At 40.2% G+C, this 25653-nt stretch overlaps 1 protein-coding gene across 5 annotated transcripts in view; it reads left to right on the forward strand.

The window, feature by feature from the left end:
• Positions 1-25653, forward strand: part of FBXL7 (F-box and leucine rich repeat protein 7) — a 217314-nt gene that overhangs the window by 133430 nt on the left and 58231 nt on the right. The window contains exons 1-2 of one of the 5 annotated variants that reach the window (XM_030042040.2): positions 10880-10917; positions 11808-11894. The exons of 3 other annotated variants lie outside the window; for them this stretch is intronic. The gene's annotated coding sequence lies outside the window, so the exon portion shown is untranslated. Of the gene's footprint in view, positions 1-10838; positions 10918-11807; positions 11895-25653 lie in introns of those variants that run through there. One more of the 5 variants, XM_030042043.2, reaches the window with a different exon arrangement.

Here is a 25653-nt window from a genome sequence, read left to right on the forward strand (position 1 = left end):
AGAGATTTCATGTGAAAAACAGCACAATGCTTGCTGTTTCAGTCCAAGGCCATCCCTGCAGAATCATGGCTGGTTACATGGTAACTTGGCAGTGTCAGTATGGTCCTGGTTTGCCCTGTGCTGTTCAACGGTTAAAGGCTGCACAGTTTCTCATTGTTGGTAAGAAGTTTTCCCATTGTATTATTAACTTCAACCTTTTTGTTTTCTCATGGTGCACCTCTTGTTTTTATAGTTCTTTAATGGAGAGGTACTGTGTCTTCTAGTCTGTTTCCATAGAAACACCCAATTAGAAGAGTAATCTGAAGAGACCGAGACACAGCTGCCAAAACCCCTAAAGAGAGAGGAGGAGGGGCGGGGAAAAGGGGAGAAGATTTGGGCTGGCAAAATGCAAACAACATTGCCTGTCTTCTGCCAGCTATTTCCTAACACTCGTCTGTAAACTCATATCTGACTGTACATCTTGCACCCATTTGGTTTGAGTTACATCTGTAATGCATTTTAAAACTATAATTGAGTCTGGTGCTCAGCATATGTGATGTTAATTCTTGGAATGTGAGAATTTTTTGTTGTTGCATTGCTGCTTTCATATGTTTTTTATCAGGCAGTGGCCAAGGCATTAAGACCAAAAGGGGAGGGGAAAAGAATTGAGGCATCTCCCTCTTGCCAATGCCTCATGTATATACACATGTTGAAAAAGACATTTTTCTGTCCTTGCTTTGACATAGAACAGGGTAACCCAGGTACCTTTGATTCAATGGATCTCAAACCATTTATAAAGGGGAAAAAAAAAACCCCAAACATGTTCTGCTGAGTTAGTTTTCTGGTAGTTGAATGATTAGGTGATTTGCCTGTCTTCTTTTGGCCAGCTGGAGGCAGTCAGGAATTGAATCCTACTAGAAAAGCAGAATGGGAAGCAAAATGAAGGAAGCAAAAATAGAGTATTAGGTGTAACTTTTCCCATAGGTGCAAAATCTATTGTTTGCATGTATAAAAACATCCCCTTACCCCAAGAATCATCTCTGTATTTAAAAGTGCAATTTTGCTACTGCCTTTCACATAGGAAAGGGGATGAAAATTTAAATCTGTCATGGGATGTTAGGCTCTGCTCATACTTGTAGAAATCTGTACTTTACTGTGATGACAGCTTGCAAACACCACTTTAATTTCTGTTTTCTCATACAGTGATGAGGCTTTTTCAGTATTTTCTTTACTAAGTGTCATCTAGACTGACTGGAAGACTCCTTGCATTTCTTCCTCGCTATAGGTCTGCCTTCCAAGACTTACAACAAAAAAAACACCAAACCAACTAAACAAACCCAAACCAAACAAACACCCTGCCCCCAAATTCCAAACAAACAAAAAACGGATCCAAACCCATATAAAGCCCACCCTCAAAACCACACTTTTATCAGAGATGCTTTGGCACAGGAACATGTTAGAAATCTGGCGTTCTTTAGGGAAGGCAATTGCAAGAAGCCAGCTAATATTCATGGTTGATTTCTACTCAGATCTTCAGCAAGATAAGCAGGACAGACACTCTTAGCCTCTTGACTGCCAGATTTCCAGCCTCTTCTGGAGGCAGCAGCGGCTTCAGGTATATTCCTTTGCTCGGCTTCTGCTGCCCTTTGTGCAGGTAAGGGATTAGGTCAGTGCGGTCTAGTAGCTTTCCTTCCTCTTCTGGTTGTGTCTAACAAGCTGTGTACAGCTTGGTTGTCAAAAGTTTGCACAGTGATCGATATATCACTCTTTCTGTGGAAATGGATTTGGGAGTACCTGACATGGGGATCCCAGCCCAAATAGCCAGCGTGGATACCACCAACTGATTCCACAAGTCTTGCTGGCAACCTTTAATGGAGGATTGTATGGTCAAGCTAAAAGCATGTGGTTTGCATTCTCTCTGTGCTGTTCAGACACCTTCTTAGGGGGGTTGCGCTTGAAGCATGCAGGTTGGAATTCAATTAGTGACAGCACCCTTAGATGCATGAGGAGGAGAGCGAGAGCTTCATGACCTGTATGTTGGAGTGTCTCAACCAAGTTGTGCGTTCGTAGATGCTTCCCGCATCCTTCCTCTAAACCTTCGTGACAATGAGGTGATTTGGACAATATTTTTAAAACCTGAAAAACTTTAAAAAATTGGTTCTGATTGTTCAGGGAATTCTGGGGCTCATGAGGGAGAAAGGCCTTGGGGAAGGAGACAGTGGTTTTATGGTGGTTCTTAACACTGTTGTTGAGTTAGTACATGTTAATTTATTTTTAATTTATTTTTGTTCAGCTGGGGGGGAATCAGGATGGTTCCTGGGTTAAAACACAGTGGGGAGAAGAATATAGAAACCTCAGTGGAAAAGTGACTTTGTCCTGTGTTTGTGTCCTTACAGCAAAATGGGCACTAGGTTGCCTAAGAGCATCACCCTCCCATGGCATCATGAGGCATACGTAGCACCTTAGGACTTAGTAGAGCAACTGTCGCAGTGCCGCCTTAGGCACGTCGTCATTCACTTTGCCATACTGTCAAGCTGCAGTGTTCATTAATATTTTAGATCTGACAGGTATCTCGTAATTGATAAAGCTGCAGTGTTTTGGGCCCTCAGGAAATGCTTTGTGGGTTACTAAAACTTTCCAGGCACTTTCATTACAGAAAGTAAAGGCAATATAGTTTAACATTTGAAATTCAGTTAATTGAAATGGAAATCTTATAGGAATCTCCTGTGACTACCTTTTGCCAACCGGGTACCTGTTACATTTAACCCCGGGGAAAACAAGGATGGTCTATGAGCTTATGCAATGTAGTATTGCAAGAAAGCAAATACTTTGTGTTGCTGAATGAAGATTAGATTAGAAAACCGTCATTTAGGTTGAGTAACAGGCGTTTTGTGATTAAGGTGGTGCTGTCTTTTTGCTGTAGAAAAGACAGGAGACCAGTCTTTCTCTGTTTAGGTTGTCATGCAAATTTTCCACAGAACAGAGTTTCTCAACATTATCTTGATGGAATGAACAGTCTTAAAAACTGAAGCAAACAACCACCCTCTAAGAAACAAACCCAACCTCCCCTAAAAAAACAGAAATGATAAAAAACACTCATTTAAAAACATCTGTAAGAAACATGGAGTAAACTGACAAACTTAAAATTTTCTCTTAAAGGAGACTGACAGTATCATGTTTAACACCATATGTTTATATAAATGTGGATATGTATGCATATAGGCCCTTATTAGCTAGCAGCTCTGATTAATATTGAGCGCTTGAGTGAAGTGTTGACTAGTGTGTGCAGTTAATTAGATGTAAGCATCTAATGGACCCCTGTCAACAGTTGCTTCCTATTAAATGGTTATCTCTATTACAGAAACATGTTGCTACAGTTTTCTTTTGGTGCTAGAGTTAGAATTTATGTATTAAAATTCTATTTGTTGAGTAAATTTCAGGTGTACTTTGCTAAATGCTACCTGTTTTGAGAGAAGTTGAGGGTATAAAGTTTGTTTTAGTTGCTTCCAGTAATAACTATAGCTAATGCCACTGGTGTTTTTGGCAAATGGTCATGATTTTCCTAATGCATCAAAGTCTAGACTGGACATGGAGAGACTGAAGTGCTACCAGCCTGAGGAAATAACTTTGCCTTTCACAAAGTTTCTTTTTAATATCCCTACATCCAGTATGGACAATCAATGTAGCCTGGCATTAGAAAAGCTTTTTTAAGGAATTACCTTGTTATACTTAGCTTTTTTGTGGTGGTCTTCAAGTACTTCTAAGTTTACAAGAAAAATATAGTTTCCAGTCTTGATGGCTCACCTGTAGCAAAGCAGGAACTGTGAAATAGTTTCTTGTAGTTCAACCAGCCAAAATTTGCAAACACACACGTCTTCCAGAGAAACAACCAATTAAATCATAAAAAGCAAAGTACCTGTTTTGACCAGACCTTTCCATAAATGCTACTGTTCTGTTTGTGTGATGTGTCTTCTTGATAGCAAGTACTCATTTTTCTGCTTGTGGATCTTTAAGTCTTTGCATACGTCTGGCTTAAGCCATATCGCATGAGCTGCCTGCTTCCTGCTCCTTCCTTTTTATCAGCAAGGGTTGTGCCAGTGTCAGTCTTCCAAGTTTGCTTTTTCCCTTCCTGGTATTCTGATTAACTACAGCTCTGCTGGTTTTGGTTGGTTTTTTTGGTTTTTTTTTTTTTTTTTTTACAGTGTTTATTACTGATGTTTTCATGATGGAAAGTTTATGGTCTAAAATTAATTGTTAGATGATTTTATTTGGTAGCAGTGATTTTCTGCAAACTTCCCATGCAATTTTGGGAGGCCCCAAAAAAACGTTATTGTGCTGTATTCGTTAACTCTTTCTCGGCTTGTATGGCTGCAGCATTCTTTTATGGGTTCTTTGTTATGAAATTAGTTTGTTTGGGGTTTTTTTGTAATAACATTGTATTTAAACAAAAAGACTGCTTTATGTAATACCCTGTAGTAACGATTTTTTTAGTCCTCGCTTCTAAGGACAAGTGAGGAAAGCAGCAGGAGCCAGACTCTGGTTCTAACTTTGAACTTGTTTTCAGCATCTGGTTTTAGGTTTTGATCCCAGTGAAATTTCATGATGTCCTGCTTCTAAGGCTGCCTTTCGAATACACCTTGTGCTGGTTTTCCTCTATTCCCATTGACATGACTGAGAATACCCTTAAGCCTTCTCTGAATCCTGACTGGTATGAGGAAATATATTATGAACGAGACATGTAGAACAGGAGTCTTAAACTTGTTGCAGCCATTTTTACATCATGCACACACCCGATTTATCTCTAGGATGATCTTATCTAGCATGTGCCCACTGTTCTCTTGCTGTGGAAAAATAAAGCAATAGCAAAATGTGTTGTAAATAATCGGCAGACACAGTTCTACACACCAACAATAAACCAGAATTATAATAGTGAAAAGCATGAAATTTAAAACAGCCTAGAATGGCTTTTTGAAGGGAAGCTTGTAGTTTGTCAGTTCTTGAAGTCTATTCTTTGTCCTCAAAGCATTTTTTGCAGGTGCTGGAAAAGACATTGAGTTTATCCGATGAGTGACGGTTGTTATTTAAAAAAGTCACATGTTAGAAAAGCAGGCGCCACTAAACAAGAAGACTTGACAGTTCCATCTGTAATGTTTTTTCTGGCAAAGTAAATCAGATATTGTTCCAAGGTCTGTACAACGCATGCTGCAAACCTTTACACTGGAAAGAACTTGAGAGTTTAATGTGTTCTGGCTTCACGTTACATAAACAGGGGTCCCCATGGTCCTATATTGATTGGGCTTGTGTTCCACCACTGTTTTTGTGGGTATATGCTAGCCCATAAAATCACATTTTTGTTTTTGCCTGCCAACTCTCCTCTATTGCTTTGTCTATTAGGCTGCAGTGGTAAGTGCTACAGCTGGTGTGCTGAGGGATCCAATGCAGAACAGTCAGACCACTAAATTTCAGGCTGATGAGCCTGGGAGAAACCCTTGCAATTTGATAGTATAATTAAATGTATGTCATGAACTGTCAGAATTACTTTATGCTATTTTGAGGATGACTGCGTATTGCCTGGTATCAGCACAGGCTAGCACATCACAAGCACTACAAATACTTCACAGCACATCTCTAGCAGCCATAGCCTAATAAAACAACTACTGTTTGTAATGTAGGGGTAGTCAGATGGGGAGAAGACCCTAAAGAGAAAGACCATGTTTAGTGCACTCCAGTTATTTCATCTGTTCCCTCCCTTCAACTTTGGTTTTTAGTAAAACTTTTTGTCATCCTTGCATATGAGTGTGGAACATGAAGTTTTAGTGAAATCGGGAAGCCTTCCTAGCTTTCTTGACTGGTTGACATTTGACTTCTCAGTAGGATGCAGGAAGTCATCAAACTTCTAGGAATTTAATTTTTTTTCTTTAGCAGGCAGCAGTTAAACTGACTTAATAATCCTTGTACAAAGGAGACTGCAGCTTCCATTGTCAGGTTATACAGTTGTGTGGTGTGTTTAGACTTCATTAAAATACTGGCTTAGAAGAAGGACATCTGACACCTGTGTGGTGTCCACCTGTGTGGACTCAGGATTCAGTTTATGTGGCCTTCTCTGCTTCCTGTCACGTACACCTCTATGTCTGCATCTCTCTGATGGGGACAGACTTTTTAGCAGGGCCTGTAGCGATAGGACAGGGGGTAACAGTTTTAAACTGAAAGAGGATAGATTCAGACTAGATATAAGGAAGAAATGTTTTACGATGAGGGTGGTGAAACACTGGCACAGGTTGCCCAGAGAGGTGGTGGATGCCCCATCCCTGGAACCATTCCAGGTCAGGCTGGACGGGGCTCTGAGCAACCTCATCTAGTTGAAGATGTCCCTGCTCATTGCAGGGGGGTTGGACCAGATGACCTTTAAAGGTCCCTTCCAACCTAAACCAGTCTATGATTCTATGATCTCTAGAAAAGCAGGGTAAAACCTTTGCTTAGTTTTGCACTGTCTTGCAATGACTCTTTGACAGACATACTTAGTTGTATTTTCTTCCCTGTTTCCCTTTTTAACATTTCACCTGCAGATTTTCCTGTGATGTGCCGTGCCTTAGCTGTGTCTGCAGCAGTTTCCACTAGCTTATGCCCACCTGCACAGTTAGTTTGATGGTGAGAATCAGTAGTGTTTAAATTTAGTAGGGAGTGACAGGGTGAGGAAAAATGTCTTTTTATTAAACTTTCTTGACTGTCACCAGTGTCCATGTGAGCAAGGTACTGATAACTCTAGTTTTACTGCCAAGGAGTCAATGACAAAATGAGCTTATTTTTCCTAGGTAATGAACTCATCCTCTTGCCTTCAACTGTGGTTCATATATAAGTTGTTATGGCTAGCATGCTTATTTCTCTGTAATTTCCCTGTGCCAGTCTCATTATGACTTTATCCCCAAATAATCTATTCTCTGCCTTTTCTTTGTGAAGGGGAAAAATGCACTGGTCAGCAAATATGATTTCTCCTTCTCTGCAGCTTCTGTCTGTATGATCCCTTCCCTTTCGTCTGCTTTCACAACGCTCCCATGTGCTGTGTCATGTGGAGGTAATGATTAATTGACAGAATTGGACAAAATTTAGCATGCTGTTCTGCCACAAGTTAAGCAAAGATTCATCAGGGCTGTTTGTGTGGAAGTTATGAACAGTGCATCTTAGCACTACGTAGTGTACCATTCTGTGAGGTCAAATCTTTCTTAAACATCTACTGCCTCTTAAGGAAAGGGGATTTTATTGACTTCACTGTGGAGTTAGTTCAACCATACTAGAGTGAGATGAACCACATGCAAAATTGAACCAAGAAAATGTTATCTGAGTGCAAGAGGCAGCTGCTGAGTCTTGGGTCCTACTGGTAAAACAGTTCCTTATGGAAACTGTAGAAACATAAATATTGGAATAATTTAAAATTGAACTAGAGGCAGTGTTTCCAGCATATTTGTGCGCTCTGGACTTCTAGTAGGATGATCCTGCAATAAAAAGCCTTTCATTCAGTGACTGTCATGAGTTTTATGACAGCAAATAGTTGAGAGGCCAAGAACCAGCATGCATTTGGTCATAAATTCTTTGAATTTATGATAATTGCTGTTATTTTGCATATAGCTTTCAGGTGTACTTACTTATAACTGAACTTCATAAAATTAAAGTCTGTGTAAATTTGCATTGCAATATTAATTTATTCAGAGTGGGCTGACAGAGGAAGCAATGTAGACATATCCTAGGTCATCTACCACATCTAGTATTTGTAAAGATGCTGTTTGCTCTCCGGTTACATTTTGTGCCAAGGATTGCATTATAAAAGTCATCACTCTCAGGAAAAAGGCACTTTAATAGCATTTGAGAACAAGGAACTCAAAACACTGGAACATCATTTTCTGGTGAGATAAATAAGATCCCTATAACAATTGCTTTAGTTAATAAATAAGGTCCTGTGTCACTGGAGGGAATGCACTGTGTAAGGAACAACTAACCATTGCCAGGTTAGCTTTCAGTTGTCTCAGGCAATGCTTTTGCTCACCCATTTCTTACTGCAGCACTTATTGTCACAGATCAGAAAGTGGCAAAGGCACTGGGGTTCCTACTGTGGTAAGTGCTATGTAATACAAGTGAGACTGTTCCCCCAAAGTTTTTAATTTGTATGGGAAAGGTAAAGTTGAGGCAGGGAAACTAAAATATCCACAGTTAAATCTCCATTGCATGTAGTTTTCTTAATGATTAGTACAGCTTCTGTAAAGATCCTCTCTTCTGGCTGTCCATTTCATTGTAGCAACTCCTGTTGTTTCCTGCCTTTATTTGCCAGATCTTGGATGGGTTTGCATGTGATAGCATGGGGATGCTGAACAAGACAGGCTTCCATGTGAAACATGCAGTCAAAATCTGGGACATGTTCAGTCCTGGGGGGTTTTAAGGTTTTAAGTGTCTTATTTCTACTTCTAGCTTCCATAACTTTGGCAGATCAAGGCTTTCTTTAATCTCTGTTGAAATACTGTAAAATCATTTTTAACTTATAATTTTACTGTAATATAACTTTACACTATTTTAAGAGCTGTGTCATTTTTGGACACTTCATTCACCTGAAATTCTCTTTGGAGTGATCATTTTGCATGTAGTCCTAACATGCTTTCTTTTGTTTTATGCTTGCATTCTGTAGCTGATGTCTAAGGTGTAATAGCTAATGTCTACCATAATGCTGTGGATTCTTTATCTGTACGTTGCCTATAAAATAACTGAGTGTTAAATCTGAAAATCAAAGTATTTTACAATTTCCTTAATTATCATCCTGATGTATCATCATATTATCATATCTATTATTGTAAACACATTAAAATATATTGTTATGCAGTATTATATAATAACTTGAAATGCCTTATTATATGAAAATATTTTTCTTTAACAATATTTGGGGTTTTTTCTGCTGTTGTTTCAGTTAGTTTTGCCAGGTGAGTTAAGTCTATTTTTAGTTAAGTAAATGCATAGCAGGACAACTTCTATCATTTTATCATGATCTGAAGCAAATCAAGGGGCTCTTCCTGAATATGGACTGTTTATTTTTATCTCTGTGCTTGGAGGCAGATTTTTCTCTTAAGAAGAGAGGTATGTTAGGACTGCTTTAAATACATCTCTGGTACATGTTTTGTGTACCAGATCAGTAGCACATTTTAGATGAGATATAATTTAATAGCTGAACATCAACAATTCAAGAGGTAAATGTTCCACCAGTGTCTTGCAGGGTAGGAGTACTGCAATGGAAAGAAGCGAGACATGAAGAAAATACTAGCCTGTTCTTCTTCCTTTTTTTACTTTTTTTTTTTTTTTTTAAAGGGGAGGGGAGACACCCCCCCGTCCCCCCCCAAATACAAGGAATACAGTGTGGAGTTCAAAGAAGGACAGTCAGACTGAGGTTGAGTGATGTCTATCTTAGAACTGTACTGAATTTAGGATGAATCTTCTCTTCCCCAGCATGAGTCAGAGACTACTTTGGATCACAAGCACCTGAGCTGTCAAGGTAGAGCAGTATGAATTGAAGCAAGCCTCTTGTTTTCATAGTATATTTGGGTTTCTCTATGGCCATTTAATCTGTATGGCTTTGCTGAATGGAATATACGGTGTTTAGCATGATTGGTCACCATGTGCAAAACAGATCATGCCTAAAACGATCATCTCTTCATCTAGAAGTAACAGATGCACTTATAATTGTGGTGAAGAGTTTCACCACTAAGCTTGGTGTGTAGTTTACTTTTGCAAAGTGAAGGAGTAGCGCTTCTAGCAGCACTTTGCAGCCCTGCTGCTACGTTTGGTCAATTAGTTGCAGCGCAGTAGTGAAAAGTTGTCTTAAGGTGGGCATCATCTAGTCCTCCCTTTATTTTTTTCAAAGTGGGACAATGTGCTTTAATGAATGAACACCACAAAAATTTCCTACTTGCTTGTGGGACTCTGACCCGCTCAAAACACAAGCACAGCATATTATCATTATATCTGCTAGTGTGGCTGAGTAAAGCAGCTAACTGAAATCCTTTGATGCTACAGAGAACAGGCACAGCTGTAAACCAGCTGAAAATCTGCACAGAGACTACTGCTGCTGCACACCCGGAAGGCTCCAGTTATATCATAACTAGCCAAAAACACTTCTAGAAAAGTCTCTCTATTTCTGGAATGATACTTCTGCCCTGGCTTGTAGAGTAGTTTTGTTACATGGGTGTCCGCCACAGGGACTACGTGATCTGGAGCTTGGTCCTCGTAGGCTAGACCTACCTCGGAGATGCTGAGCCAGGCAGTATCTGGATTTTAGAGCTTAGAGAGTAAACTGCTCAGTGTCTCAGACCCTCCTTCATGTTCAAGGACATAAAGTTATGATTATTATTACAAATAAATGTTCCAGCTCTAGGTCAGTGTTCTCATTTCTCCTAAGAATACTTATGGTCAGAATAATTAATCATTTAAACAGTCAAAACTGACAGCAGTTATTTGATGGAGGAAATTGCACAAGGAAAGAAAAATTGGCAAGAGATTGTGGGAATACTGAAGTGGCCTTCTGCATTGTTGGAAGTGACAATTTTGTTCATTGTTTCCCTTGGACCGTCCTTTATCTTCTCACTAGTCAGCTGGATAGCTTTGTGCCTGCTGTGTTTCGGAAAGGTTGGGACACAGGGCCGTGCGATGATCACACAATTGTGCACGGAGCTTCGGCTCCTGTATTCTTGCTGTAGAACAAAAAGGCTATTGTTTCCAGCCTAATAATAAAGCAGGAAAAAAATCACAAAGGTCTTTCCTCTAGATAGAAGGCTGGCTTAGAAACAGGCAGGAGAGAGCTAGCAAGGAGTTTATCTGCTGGAAATGGCTTCTCCAGTTTGCATTTTCGTTTCATCTCATTTTAGTGATGGCTGGAGAAGATACTTAATAACACAGCTGCAAAATCAGGTAGGGTAGATTTCTGACTGTGAACTGATGATATGAGTAGTCTAGAACTGGAAACTGGGGGGGTTCAGGTTGTGTTACAGTTCAGGTTTTAGAATCATTAAATCCTAGTGGCGGAGCAACCATGCCTTTCTGTATGTGCATTCCCCTGGCAGATTGAGGGGGCTTTAAACACTTGTTATGAGCAGTATACATCGATAAGAAAATACTTAATGACTTGCCAAAGTAGAATAAATAGTGCGCATTAGTCCTTTCTAGGAGGCGGGTTCTGCTAAAGTAAAATAGGATATGAAGCCTCTTCTAGGAAAAGCCACTCCTGAAAGGTAGTAATGGAACAAAATACCTCAAATATCATATCTAATTTTTATGGGTCAGCACAACTTTGGAAAGAGTGGCTGGACCGCATTTTTCTTCATTTAATGTCAGACTTAGCATGCTCTCCCTTATCCCCACCTCGGTTCAAAGGGGCTATGTGGCAGGCTTGAGTAGTGCTACATGTGGAGAAATGTAATTTGTGGTACGGTAACTTTTAGGGTCACCTCCAGGCAGTGGGATTGCAACTTCACTTTTGATCCACATGTTGGAGGAAGCAGATACAGAAACTACCTTCCTACATCTGGCCTCCTGCCATTGCCAGTTTGGACTCTTACTATGTCTTACTCTGCTGTCAGTAGCGTTGTCTGGTGTTGACCCAGTGCTTGTATTGGCAAAATGTAACTCTGTTATTGTTAATATATATATAATGATAGATACACACACACATATATATAAAATATTACATAAATAATGAAATAATTATTATATAATTTCCTGTACAAACATTTGTATGTTTGCATGTAGACGCTTCCCTTTCAAGATGAGATCATTCATGGCTTTAATCAACTGCCCAACAGGTAATACGAACTTCAGAAGTTTAACAGCTGTTAACAGTCTGCCTTCTGGCACAAACTCAATTTTATTGAATGGCTTGCACTGACATGGTAAGAGGTGACTTGTTCCTAGAGATGTACAGTGAAAGCGTCAGAAAAATACTACTTTATGGGGAGTAATAACTTTATGGGGAGTCTGCAGTCATCAGTGATTTCTTAGTGAAACTGAACTTCGCTACTTCTAGAGTGAGGAAAATTAGGAATATTTAATTATCAGATAGAAAATGTTGCTTCATAGGTTTAGGAAATAAGGGTGACTTTGTTTTTCTTTTAAATGGTATCAAATATACTGAATGTTGCAAATGGTCTTGCATTGCCAAGTAAGCTAGAAACATGTTAGGTTTTTTTCCCTTGTTAATTTCTTTAGCAGAAAAATAGAAAATACTCATGTTGATGCTAGGTAAATGAGCATTATATCCACAAGGCTCAGAAATGCTACTTAAATGGAGTCACTGTTATAATGGCACAATAATGAAGAAATTTTAATTTCTAGAGGAAAACCTGGAAAATGGATATGCCCCATTATGCATAATGATGGTGGTGATAATACTTCATTAGAAGCACTTTAGTAAGACCATCAATAACTTGGCCTATTGTATGTAACAAAGTTTTACCAACACACTTCATTCAAGTATCACAAACAGTTTCTGCCAGTGCAAAGGGAGAAAGTCTTCGGCTATTTAAACAGTACCTACAGACTGCCTTTTGGCAGCCCTGTTTTACAGGAGCTGCAGCTGATCAATGCTATGCCTTGAAATAGACTAATGTTATTTGAAATACCTGCTGCACTAAAAATTGTTAGCTTTTTTCAATGTGAAATCTTTCAGAACAATTTTTTCAGTGTTCCAATTCCCCCAACTTCCTTTTTCTGTTTCCCCCCACATCAATTTAGGTAATGAAGCTCTTCCTAGGTTTTGGAGAAGAGGAGTGGGTTTGGACTCTCTAATCTCTACATGCTGCCTTACCTGAATATTCCTGCCAAATGCACTAGAGCTGGGGTTTTTTTAGGTAACTGGTGGCACGCTCCAGAAGAAGGAAACAAAGTAGCCAAGACAGGGAGAATGTTTATGCTGAAATTTACATTCAAACACTGTAAACTTGTAAACAGAAAAGTTGGACCCATTCTAGGAAGTAGTCTGAAAACCATTTGCAAAAGGAATTTGAGGTAGAGTTTCACAAATCTACCCCTGAGATAGTGGAAGGAGAAGAGGAAAGGTCTTCTGAAATAGAAAGTGTATCAAAAGGAAGAGTAGGGTTTTTCTTCTGGAAGGAACTAAGATTGCTTCTCAGCTTGCCGAGATGTCATCTCCAGCCTGGCTGGAGAGCAACAAGCACTCTACAGACAAATGGAGGGTGCTGTGGCTGGCTTACTGCAACGTGTTGCCTGGGCTGCCACAGAGTCCTAGTCTGTCCCTCTTGGGATGTGGTAAGTCAAGTGATGATCGATATCTGTTGGTGCTGTTTTCTGGAAGTAGAAGTCATAAGATATTGATTTACTTCCCTTCACAAGCAGGAAGCCAAGTTGTCTGATGTCTTCATATGGCTGCTATTGCTTCGTTGGACTGCTGGAGAGGTTTATGCAGATGAATAGTGAGTTCTGGCATCACTTCCACCCTTACCTGTAGAGTGACTCGTCCATGCCATCAGCCCTGCTGACTCTTCAGGAGAGGCAGAGTTGGTTTATGGATAGAATTTCTGGCAATTCCCCTGTGGACCAAGGGAGACAACAGGACGGCCTTCCCTTTGTCCTGCTCTGTTAACTGTGGAGTGAGACTGGGCAAACTTTCAGCAGTGCTGAATTCCTATTTGAAATAGAGACCGCAAAACACTGGAATGTCTGCTTATTCACTTCCTCCCAGCAAGAAATTATATCTTCCTATTTTCCTTGTGTTTTTGACAGTCATTGAATGTACTGGACTGGCAAAGGGACAGCAGCACAAACTGGGCACATAATGTATTGTCCAAAGAATCACAGAATGGTTTGTGTTGGAAGCCACCTTAAAGATCATCTACTTCCAATCCCCTTGCCATGGGCAGGGACACCTTCCACTAGACCAGGTTGCTCAAAGCACCATCCAACTACCCACTGTATGGGGTATGATGTGTGGAAGCGAATGCTTTTGACTTAGCTTTAGAGTTGTATCATTGCAGCAAGCGCTGCATTAACATTGCCTGTTGGGTTTTGAAAAACAGCTGTGGTGTTTTGCATAGAAATATTTTTCATGAAGGAAAAAGTAAAGAGGTTTGGGCCTTGTCTCACTACTGCTTAAGCAGGTTTTCTACTTGTTTCTTTGAGAGTGCTGATTATTAACATGGCTAGCAGATTGAGCTGGTTGTTCTAACTTAATGGATCATCATTTTTATATTTTTTGTAGTAGCGTTTGGAAGTTTTCAAATGTGAATTTTTAATCTGGTCCTCAAACACCTTTGGGGTGGGCTGGACTATGCAGTGGGAACGTGAGGCCAGTCATGTAGCACGTGCATGTCCTCCTGAGTTGGTTGGTAGGAAAAGGAATGCACATAGCAGCAGGTCCCTCAGCAGCGGTACATAAGTGGCTGCTGTTTTGGCGAGAGAGTGGGATGTGACTGTGTGAGGCTTGGGGAAAAGAAAAAAGTTGTTATAACACAAGCAAAGACTTTCTAATAATTCTGAAAGAATTTCTCCTAGAGCTGAGTTTCATGGGAAGGGCTTTGTTGTTGGGTTTTTTGTTTTGATTTGGGTTTTGTGTTTTTTGACAACTGACTAGTCTGAGCGGTGTAGTTGGGAAGAATAGTTGCTTGGATTATCTTAGGCTGCTTTACGGCAAAGATATTACTTCCAGCTCTGTTAGAACTGACAAAGGCAAGATGCTAATATTTTGTCCTGCCTAGTTCTTTCAGTTTGAGTGTGGACTAATGAACCTTGTCTGTAGTGGTGCTGAACTGGCCTTTAGTTGCCTTTGATAGTGGTTTTCAGGAGACCGCTTACAGTCTGTGAACAGACAGCACAGGGATGCTGATCTCCTGCTCTTCTGCCCTTAAAAGACAGTTTGCCCATACTGTGCTCTTATGCCAGTAGTTTTTTAACAAGGTTTTAACATGGTTTAGCTGACTAAAGAAGGCACCTGTCTTTCTGCTTTCTGTGTCTCAATGGCTTGAACTTTGATATAGTCATGGACAGGTATGGGGTAGTATTTTGTTCTCCTTAAGCTAACAGTAACTCCAGCCATTTTTACCTTTCATTGCCTTTGAGTATTTTCAACCAGTCCTGTACAGGTTGACCACACGGAAACAAAAGACCATACTTCAACTAAGAGTTTATGGCTTGTAAAATGATAATCAAAGCAAGCCAATGAACTTGAAGAACTGCTAGATTTGAAACTTCCTTTTTAACAGGCTCTGAGTATTTCTACGGAAATCTCTTCTCCACTTTTGGGTTGGTTAGTGTTATGTTGTGAGAAACCATAGAATTTTCTTTCTACTGTTCACACAGTAACTGTTTTGATAAATGATTGTGTGATTAAAGGCCCTGGAGTTGAATACTAATGACTGAAACCTTGTGGTTTTTCTGAATGCATATAACAAACTTATTTATCAGTATATAGTTTTCAATAGCTAGGCAGGCTGTTGTTCCACAGTGAGAAAGTGAAGCAAGCAGTTGAACAAAAACCCTGCTGTCATTTGGCAATGCTATCGTGAGCAAAACCTGTAGTTATGTTAAAGACCACTAATGTTTGGTATGTTGTTGGCAAACTGCTCGTTTTATTTGTGATGGCAGATCCCCAAGTGTCTGTATGCTGCAGCACACAGCAGTAGATGTAGCCAGAAATCACATACACACACTTCTGCCATAAAGCACTTTCTCTCTTTTCATAGAGGGACAGTTTAGGATAGGAGCTCCTTGGTTTATGCTTCTTTTCATCCTGTCATATTCCTTTCCTAGCTCAGTTTATAATTCCCTGGCCTTTTGTGTGCAGATAACAGACATTGAAATCTCTGCATTGTTTTAGTCTTAATCAAGTACTGTTGTTTTTATTTGGGGGCCAGGTTTGTTATTTTTAAATGTTTTCCCAGCATCTCTGCTTTTTTGGAAGGTTTTAAGAGCCATTAGTGACCTGTGATAGCAGTGTTCTGTAAAATGCTGACCGCAATTTTATTTTTTCTTTTTTTTTTTATTTCTAAGGTCATTGGAGTCTTGGAGGTCATGCAACAGCACTGAAAGTTTACAAGTGTTAAAACTGAAATCCTATAATTATCTTTGCCCTTAGATGGTAGAAAATAAAATCTGGTTAAAAAAAAAAAAAAGAAAAAAGCTTTTTCAATTTGTAGTGTTATTTCATAAGCTATAAACACCAAAGACCCAAATTCTGCTAAACTTACTTAAATGTGGTAGTACTGGGTGTTTTTGTCTCTCCTTGCACTTGAAAGGAACTGCATACAGGGGAATGAATACAAATATCAGTCTGGTCTCTAATCCTAACCTGAAACTTGGCCTAGGAACAGAAAATCCCCATTTCTCCAAAATGATTTTATGGGATCTGGGCCTTAGTCAAGCTCTGAGAAATTAGGTGACTAGTTCAGTTTCCACCTTAACCGTACAAGCTTGTGTGTTTTCACATCTTTGTGACCCTTAAGTCAAACAAAACTAGGCATTTCTGGCTGCTGCTTTTGTATTATAATGCAGGTCAGAAAACAACAAAATTCTGGGAGTGGCAAGCCTGTGAAGATAAATGCTGCCAAGTTCCTCACAGCCTTGATTTGAGCGGCATATGTACACTGGTGATCGAGATAAGTACAAGCTGTCCTGGGATGCTCATAGGAGAGGAGGGAGTTGCTGCTTTGAGCATGTAACGCTTCGTAGTTGTGAGATTCTTTTTTCATGACACGGCTCTAGAAGAGAAGGGAAGACAAATGTAATCAGAAACCTGTGTTATAGGAAGGGAGCAAAACAATCTGATTTTCAATAACCATATGTTGAAGATCATGGAAAGCAATTGCACGTAAAAATCCTTCCTTAGGCATTGCTCTGAAGTTGTATTTAATCCCTCTTCTTGACAGTTCATGGAAACTTAGGATGTGGCTTTGCATGGCACTGATTTAGCTGCATAGCTGGGCTTAAGCTAGGATTTTGCCTTTGTTTTGATCCATAAAGTTAAATCATACTAATCCAGCTAAATAATGTAAATTGCCCATTTCTCAACTGTGGCATACCCAAACTGTCTCTGTTCATCTTTTCAATCTATGGTATCACAATATGTTGTGTAAAGCAGCATCCTTCTACAAATTCTTTGCCACTCTTCCCATGTGTCTATTGAAGCACCTTACCCCATTTCATAATCATATAGCTTCATTGTCATGTTCCCAGTTATTCTTCCCCATCTCGCTTCATTGTGTCTTGGCTAAAATAAGAGGATAAATTCTCTGGGCCAGAGCCTGTGTTTATCTACTGCACTAAGAAGAGGTGCCATAAAATAACATAAATACCAGAATCAGGAGGGTAAGTATGGATTGATAGCTTACAGGACAAAGGAGACTTACAGTAAATGAATGTTTTTCATTGCTTGCTTTGTTTAGTGGGATCAGAACAAGTTAGGATCTCTTCTGGAAAAAATGTGTGATCTTAACAAGGTATATCTTGATTTCTCTAGATAGCTAGTAATTTTTTGTTTGGGAGGCTGAAACTGCTGCAGATAATAATTTGTGACTTTAGAAAGAGTTGGTATTCTGAAAACATTTGAAAATTGCTCAGCTGAACGTACAGCACATCAAGGACTACTGCAGGCTCGCTGGCGCTGGAGAGGGAGACTCTGACAAATGAGAAGGCTTCCAACAGCCAAGATCTATAGCTTTAACTTGCGTAGCAGAAACTGGTGCTCAAATAGATTAGTAATGCTTTACATAGCCCTATCTTTCATCAGTCCAAGAGAGACTTGTTGCCATATTAACAAATTCTTTTAGGACACTGTTTTGTTATTCAACACAAGCTTGGCAGAGCATCAGAGAAAACGGTTCTTCTGTTCTCCCTGAGCTATTGTTCTTTCCCTCTAATCTTCCGCAAAGTCTGTTACAGGATCCCACTTCTCTTCTGCAACTTCTGTCAATCGTTTCTCAAAAAAAACCCCAATAACCCAAACCAAAATAAAACCCAAACACCCTGACCCCTAGCCTGCCGCATCTCATAATTGTGTGGGCATGGTGCTCTATTCCAGTGTGGCATTCCCTGAGATGGAGTCACCTCTGAATATGCATGTGGTTCAGTCATCTACTGTGTTTCATGACTATTTGATCTGAGATAGCAATAGAAGTGTGTATTTTATGTGGCTGTAATTTGCACCAGTGTATACACTCATGTAGAAAAGCTATGTGTATTTTGTCACTGCAGCATCTTTCTGGTAGTGGTGCTGGATGTGCCCTTTCCATTCCTAGACTCTCACAGGGTCTTTTCCCCACTTCTCTTGGCTGGAGACACCACCTTGTCTTCCTTGGCATTGAGTACCGCTACAGCTACTTATCTCACTGTGTGAATGAATAGAAATGGATGTGAGATGACCCTTAGAGGCAAGAAAGTGTTAATTAATAGCACTGAGTAGTTTTCAGATAAGGAATAACTTTGCTCCATGGAAAGAGCATTCCTCACTAACTCCATTATATATGCAAACTTGTTAAGCTCTTTAAAAGGCTCGAGCCTGTGAGATGTGTGAATTGCTATGGAAGTCATCGGAAGTTACAGCAGGTGTTGCTTGCTTGCAGGAGGTGTTAAGGATCCTAGTGGATGAGGGAAGGAGACGCTGGACTATTTATTAAGTCAGTTAACAATGTTCATGTGACTGTTGCATGTTAAATGCATATTTTAAGCAAAACATGAGATGGATTAATCTCTCTTTAATTAGAAATCTGGTATGCGAGGGAGGGAGGAAAAGGGTTCTTCTGTTGAGTAGCAGCAAGTTATGCTGTTAGCATAAGTTACTATAGAAGCCTGGTAGTTAAATCTCCCAGATCATAAAAGTGACAGTTGAGGCCACAGAAGCAGTTGGGAGACTTATTACAGATCCTGTATTTTCCTATGAGTGCAGAAATATGGTCATATCTCTTTCTAAGCTGTACAAAGAGCTTGCTAACTTCTGTTAGCTAAGTGTACAGTAAATGAGTTTATGGACTAGTATATTTTAAGTGGCAGCTGCCAGCAGGTAGGATGGAAATAAATGAAGAAATAAAATGTGTTTGTGGTGAAGGATATGAACTTTATGTAGTATTAGGTGAGTGTGGGAATGTTTGCCTTTGAGATAGCCGCCAGTGAGAAGAGAAAGTAGGGCTAGATCTAAAACTGATCCTTTCATGCTTAGCTCCTTCCCAGAATTTTGGGCATTGCTGGTGAGGTCTGCAGGGATTGTTCCGCCTTCTCTCAGGGTTCACAAAGTGTGTAATGCATCTGCTCCTAAATCTGAAGGTCTCCAGTGTGCTTAAAACTTGAGTTCTCTGGGAAGTTTGGGCTGGTGTTTATGCTCGGCCCAGGTCTTCCTATAGTGCTGCAAAGGTGTGGGGCTTTTAATTTTAACTTTTATTTTCTTTTTTTTCTTAAGTTCTGAGCAAGAAAACTTCTCTGTCAATCAGTACTTTCATGGAAGTCAGGTGATTGTCACAGATCATCTGTTTATAGCAGGCAGTGAGCTAAGCTGCTTGCAAATAGCGTTTCCATTGCCCTCTCCACATCTGCCATGACACAGACTGACAGAGCTAATGAATTCAAAGTCTTCTGTATAATCCAGTTTCACACTGCTTGAATCCATGCCCTTTAAAAACATTGTGTATTTTAATTTCCCCTCTTCCTGTTTTTCCAAGGATTTTTAAACTGTGTGTGTACATGTATGTATATTTAAAATAAAAACTACATGCACACACATTGTATATGTTTAATTGCCTATGCTATCAAAATTTATCAGTAAGACTTGTCAGTAATATATCGTGGAACTGGGGATGGGAGAGAGCAGATGGCTCGCACTGAAATGCCTCGTGCCTTCTGGATGGGCTTAACAATACAAGATTTGGATGCAAAGTTATGGTACTTGATCCTAGGGCTTAAGTCAAAGGCATGGCCGCAGATAAAGCCGAGCATCTTGATTCAGAGAGAGCATGTCTGTGTGTTGCTGGACCAGGCTCTTGTTTTTCCATTCCCTTTAATCATTTGAAATTTAATAAGGGAAGATAAAGCACTTAGAGTAGCCTAATATTTTCAGAGATGGATGTCAAAGGCACTATTCTGTCTATTGACACTGAGAATGTTTATGATAATTTTTTTCTTTGGAAAATGCTGACTTGCTGGAATCAAAACTTTTTAATAGGAGTGCATGTGTCTGGGGAAGCAGAGGTACCATCTGGTTTTGAAATGGCCAGAAGTTCAGTTACTAAGGGTATTTGTCTGAGACTTGGGAGACATGCACCCAAATCCAGTCTCTTCTTGAGTAAGGCAAATCCCAGTTTTCAGGAAAACATCTTTGAAGAGACATGTTTTTATCCTAGTGTGAAGTAGAAGAATATTCTGTTGTCTAGTTTGCCGTGACTATTCAGTATCCAGAGCAGAAAGAGCACCTTGCAGGAAAACAGACACTGCTAAATGCCTCAGCAGAGGCATGTTGTGCGTGTTTGACATTCAGTGGGTTTTCAGCAAGGCTGCAGATGTGCAGCTGCAGCGGAGCCAAGCCATCACTCTCTGTGGTGCCCAGGAGGTGCACAGTAAAGCCGAGCCATGATATGTTTCCATGCTGCCATGAGCGGTAGAGATGCCCGTGCCCATTTCACAGATGAAAAGAGTGGTTGCTGACTGCTCAAAGGTGTCAAACTCTCCAGGGACAGCTTTCTTCTGCTGTTTCACAGCCTGCAGAGCCACGAAGACAAATACTTTTCGTGTCCTCCTGCTGCTTGAGGCACAGGCCTCTGCAGTCTTTCTTTGCAGTTTGAAGCAGTGTTTGCTAATAGCACAGGTTCTCAAACTAATGTTGTTTGTACGTGGTACAAGTGAATTTATATAGGAACATCCACTACAGGTAATAATCAAAGTTAATAGCTTTGAATCCCATCAAGAAGCTCTCAAGCAGCATAAGTATATGAGGGGCTGGATTAGAAAATTTAATTTAATGCTCAAGTGGAATGGCATTGCATTCCAACCAGGTAATTCATAAGCTCCCCCTACCCCCTGCAGACACAGTCTGTCAATTTCTGAAGATTAAAAACTTCAGTATTATTAAATGAGTTTCTTCTCAGCAAGAATCTCTCATACTTGACATCAAATACAGGTCTCCCAAGCAATGTGCAACGGCAAATGGAACTGAGTGGACAAAGGTTTGTTTGGAACTGAGAGCAGAAGTTCTGCACGTGCAGCATCCTGCTTGTGGAGAAAACGCAAGCTTCAGTTGTGGGTCTGGACAGTCAGGATCCCTGTCATACGTACTCCACTGCACTGATTTGGGGGGATGACTGTGAAGCTGTCCATCTTTCTGTGGTAATCCTGACAGACTGTCCTAGAGCTTGCACTTCTGACAAAGCAACTCTAAGCAGCTCTCACTGTAAATCATCCCCAGAGCTGTGGCATCGCTGAGAGTATGTGGTGCTTCCTGGTTAACTTACAGCAACTCAAAGTCCTGAACTTGTGCCATGTGGACTTGTAGTTCAAGGAAACAAGCCTCTGTTAGGATAGACACTGGGGGGTGTTTTCATAAAGAAGATTTTAATGAACTCTTTTTTTTTAAATTATTTTTCACATTACAAAATGCATTTCAGAAGCGAGATTATTGGTTACAATGTGAATCAGCAGGTGATCGGCTGCACAAAGTTCAGCTAGCAGCCAGTTACCAGTGGTATCCCTTGGGGACTGATACTGGGGCCAACACTGTTTAATATCCAAGTTAATAACCTAGATGATGGTATAGAGCGTGTTCTCAGCAAGTTCATGGACAATACCAAACTAAGTGGAGTGATTGATACGCTTGAGGGCGGGGGAACATCAACCAGCTGGAAAAATGGCCTCAGCAGGACCTCACAACATTTAGCAAAGACAAATGCCGAGTCCTGCGCCTGGGAAGGAATAATCCTATGCAACAGTACAGAATAGAGGCCAACTGACTAAAAAGCAGCTTAGCAGAAAAACGTTGGAGGGGACCTGGTAGCCACTAAGTTGAACATGAGGCAGAAGTGTGCCCTTGCACTGAAGAAACCCAACAGCATCTTGGGCTGCATTAGCAAAAGTGTGGCCAACAAACTGAGGTAAGTAATTCTTTCTCCTCATTTGGTGCCTCAGCCACACCTGCTATATGGTGTTTGGTTTGAGCTCCCCAGTCCAGGAAAGATATTGGCCTAATGGAGTCAGTCTAGTGAAGCACCATCAAAGGTGGTCAAGGGCTGGAGCACTTCCCTGTAAGCAAAGGCTGAGAGAACAGGGCTTGTTTTGCTTGCAGAAGAGACAGTTTTGGGGAGATCTTATTGCTGCCTACAACTACTTAAGGGAAGAGTAAAGATAAGATGGAGCCAGACTCTTCTGGCCATGCTAAGTAAGGTGGGTTAACCTCAATTTGTGCTGTCACACTGGCTGTCAGAAGAGCATGCTTGGCTCTGCTGTTGTTTCCTCAGCAGCAGAAGTTAAATCCTACTGGCCAACTTTCCATCACTATTTCCAATACCTGTGTAGTACTGGCTACCCCAGAAGTACTTTGAGCTGTACCAAAAGGTATATTCAGTGACATAGTCATAAAAATAGCAGCTACATAACATCTTCTGATATTGTCACACTATTCAAATGGGATTTTACAGATTCAGTTGATGGTTTAGATAGTTGCTAGGAAGCTTTAAACTTTTTGAACTTGAATGAAAAAAAACTATTACACTTGTGTATTTGCAGCATGAAAGGATAGCTCAAATGTAAAATCTTGATTAGAAACAGAAGTCCCCTGAAAACACTGAAATAAGTTATAATTGATCAGTCCTTATTCAGGTTAGGTTAGACTTAAGGGATAGAGGAAAGTAATTAGGCTATTTGCATACAGCTTGCATTCTTGTAGCTAAGTATGCTGAAGCCAGCAGATTTGCTGAGACGCGAAGGGGTGCCATTTTGTTAATGAAGGGGGAATAGAAGGCCTTATCAAGCAATACAGTGTACAGAGACTATTCAGGAAAAATCTGATATCCTTCATTACTTCTCAGAAGGGATTTGGCACCTCATTGCTTGTGAGGTTCAATGAGCTCAGTGGCCATGAAATTTGCAGGCTTTGAACCTCTGGTAGCAATAGTATGATCCAAGTACTTGTATATCAGGCTCTACAAAATTAGAAGATACAGAGAGAAAGGTTCTGGCTAAAATTTAATCCAAAACCTAGCTCTTCTCTGCTGTTGTTCAGATCCATATATTTCCTCATGAAATACCTATCATAATTATTGACTTCTTCCCCCCCCCCCCCCACTAATTGGGATTCATTCTGAAGATCTGGCAAAGGGTTCCTGTCACTGAGAGGTTATGCGCTTTGATTCTGTTTCAGTATTCATTGTAGTAACTATCTAGGTGGGTTTTGGGGTGGTGTGTATGTGTGTGAGGTTTTTGGTTTGTGTGTGTGTGTTTTTGTCTGGTTTAGGTTTGGAGTGGGGGCTGGGGTGGGGTTTTTCTAGGTTTTATTCCAGGACTTTTCATTCCAGCTCCTGTCCTAACAATGTGCTACTGTTGTATAGTTATGCAAGAAAAAAAGAGAATGAAGGTGATTTGGGGGAAGAAACAACATCTAACCATAAATATTTGGAGGACCTTCAAGTGAGACAGCTTTTACCCAACCCTTGGTAAAACTGCAGAACTGTAGAGAAGAATCAAATGATAAAGGAGCAGCAGGAGTAGGGCTGGAAACACTGTTAATAGCAGACTCATCATTCAGTTCCCAAGAAGGAGAATCTTGCTATCTAAGGCTCTCCAGGCAACACATAGCTATCAACTTCTTTTTCAGTCACAGTGATACCACTGAGTGTTATTAAATCTGCCAAGTAAATTGATTGCATACACTGAGTTAAACAGTAATTGCTGTGGGTAGGAACAAAACTCAGGGCAGGAAACTTGGAGTCAGGTCTGGACTTCCTCTTCCAGATGAGGAAGATGAGTGTGAACAATCATGTGGGTAGGGTCATTTCTAATGTATTGGAAATGGTTTAATTTTAAACCTGTTTACATTTGACCTATTAGGCTGAAGACATTCCTTCTTCATTAGTCTTGGCTTGAGAAGATAAGCTTCTCTGTTTAGAGATTAAATGAACTGGAACAAATGAGACCAAATTGCTTTTTCTAAACGTTTATAGACTGTAATAGTGCTGTCATCTAGAGAACATCACCTGCAGATTTCTTTAGTTGGAGTTTGCTTTCTCCCAAGGGTCTATTAGTATCTTGAATTTTATGTTTTTTTTGTTGTTTTGAATGTTTTATTTTAAGTGCCAGGGCTCTAAGGAATATTTTTTGACAGCATTCTGCTTCCAATAGTCCTATAAGACCCTTTCTAATTTTAATCTTTTTTTTTCTTTTTTTTTTTTTTTTCTTCATCGTCACAAGTTTATTCCCATCTCTGAAAAGTCTTATGAAAGTTCTGGCAATTTTGAATTCATTTTTTTTTGATTGATTCTTCTTCTTCTTAACACTTTACCCCTTTCATGTCTGTTCTTATATCCATCTACTTCATAGCATATCTCTTGCTTCACAACTGGAAGGCCTCTTTTGATATTGGTCCTCCCAAACTCTCTGGAGTTCCCACCATATGAGTCCTGGGGGAAAAAAAAGGGTAATTTTCTGGTTTAAGTTGTGCTCCCAAGATTTTTCTTTTAGCTGGGGGGGGAGGCATCATTCTGAAGCATGTGTGTGGTGGAAATTTCATGGTCACTCTGCCTGTGGAAGGTCCTGCCCAGATTGCTGCTCTGTTGCTCTTTTTAAAGCTAATCAATCAGGCAGGAAGCACGTGCTGTTGGAGTATTGATGAAACATGGAGCCTTTTGCCTTTAGGTTACAGGCTCACGGTCACAACTTTTGTTGCAACTGGAGGGTGATGACTAATGTCACATGTGTTGCCTACCATATTTGTTGGCTATGCTCTCTCCTGTCCGATTTCTGGTGGAAAGTTGGCCAGAGTGTGGAGAAAGATTGAGGAATATTTTGCTTGCTTGGCAAATTGGCATGAAAACTATGGGAATGGAGATCCAATATTTGTTGGATGACTCAACAATGAATTTATGGGAGAAATACCACTGAGGAATTTCAAATTAAACTGTTGTAAGCTGTCCTCCAATTTCTTGCTAAGTCAGATTACCTGAGGTCATGGTTGCTTTCCAGAGGCTTCTTGACTGATTTCTTCTTAAAAGTTCTTGAGTAATTGTTAATATACAGAGAATAGAAAGCTGACTCAGGAGAGCTGTCCTGTACTTTCCACTTCAGTAAGAAATCCTGTCATTCCCTCAGCTAATTGGAACCCTAATTGCCCTTTCATTCACCTTACTCCTTAGCATTTCCTCTGGGTGGTGTAAAACTGCAATGAGCATGCAACTACAGAAAGTAACAGAGAAGTGAAACATAGTGTTTGAACATGCATATTCTATCATGAATTGTCTGAAGTTTAACGTGCATTAATTAACAGCTTCGTGTAATGCTGATTCTTTCTAAGCTTGCTTATGTGAAGTGCTGAACATCACCTGTAAATGACTGGACACCTTGAATTCCCACTTGGGGACTAACACTTGTGAAGTTAATCCTTCTCCCTGTGTGTATGTTTTCTAGATAACTTCCAAGCCTTCACAGATGCATTATGCAATGCACCAGTCATGTTTT

The sequence above is a fragment of the Aquila chrysaetos genome, chromosome 18 (genome assembly GCF_900496995.4).
Source record: "Aquila chrysaetos chrysaetos chromosome 18, bAquChr1.4, whole genome shotgun sequence".
Lineage (NCBI taxonomy): Eukaryota > Metazoa > Chordata > Aves > Accipitriformes > Accipitridae > Aquila > Aquila chrysaetos.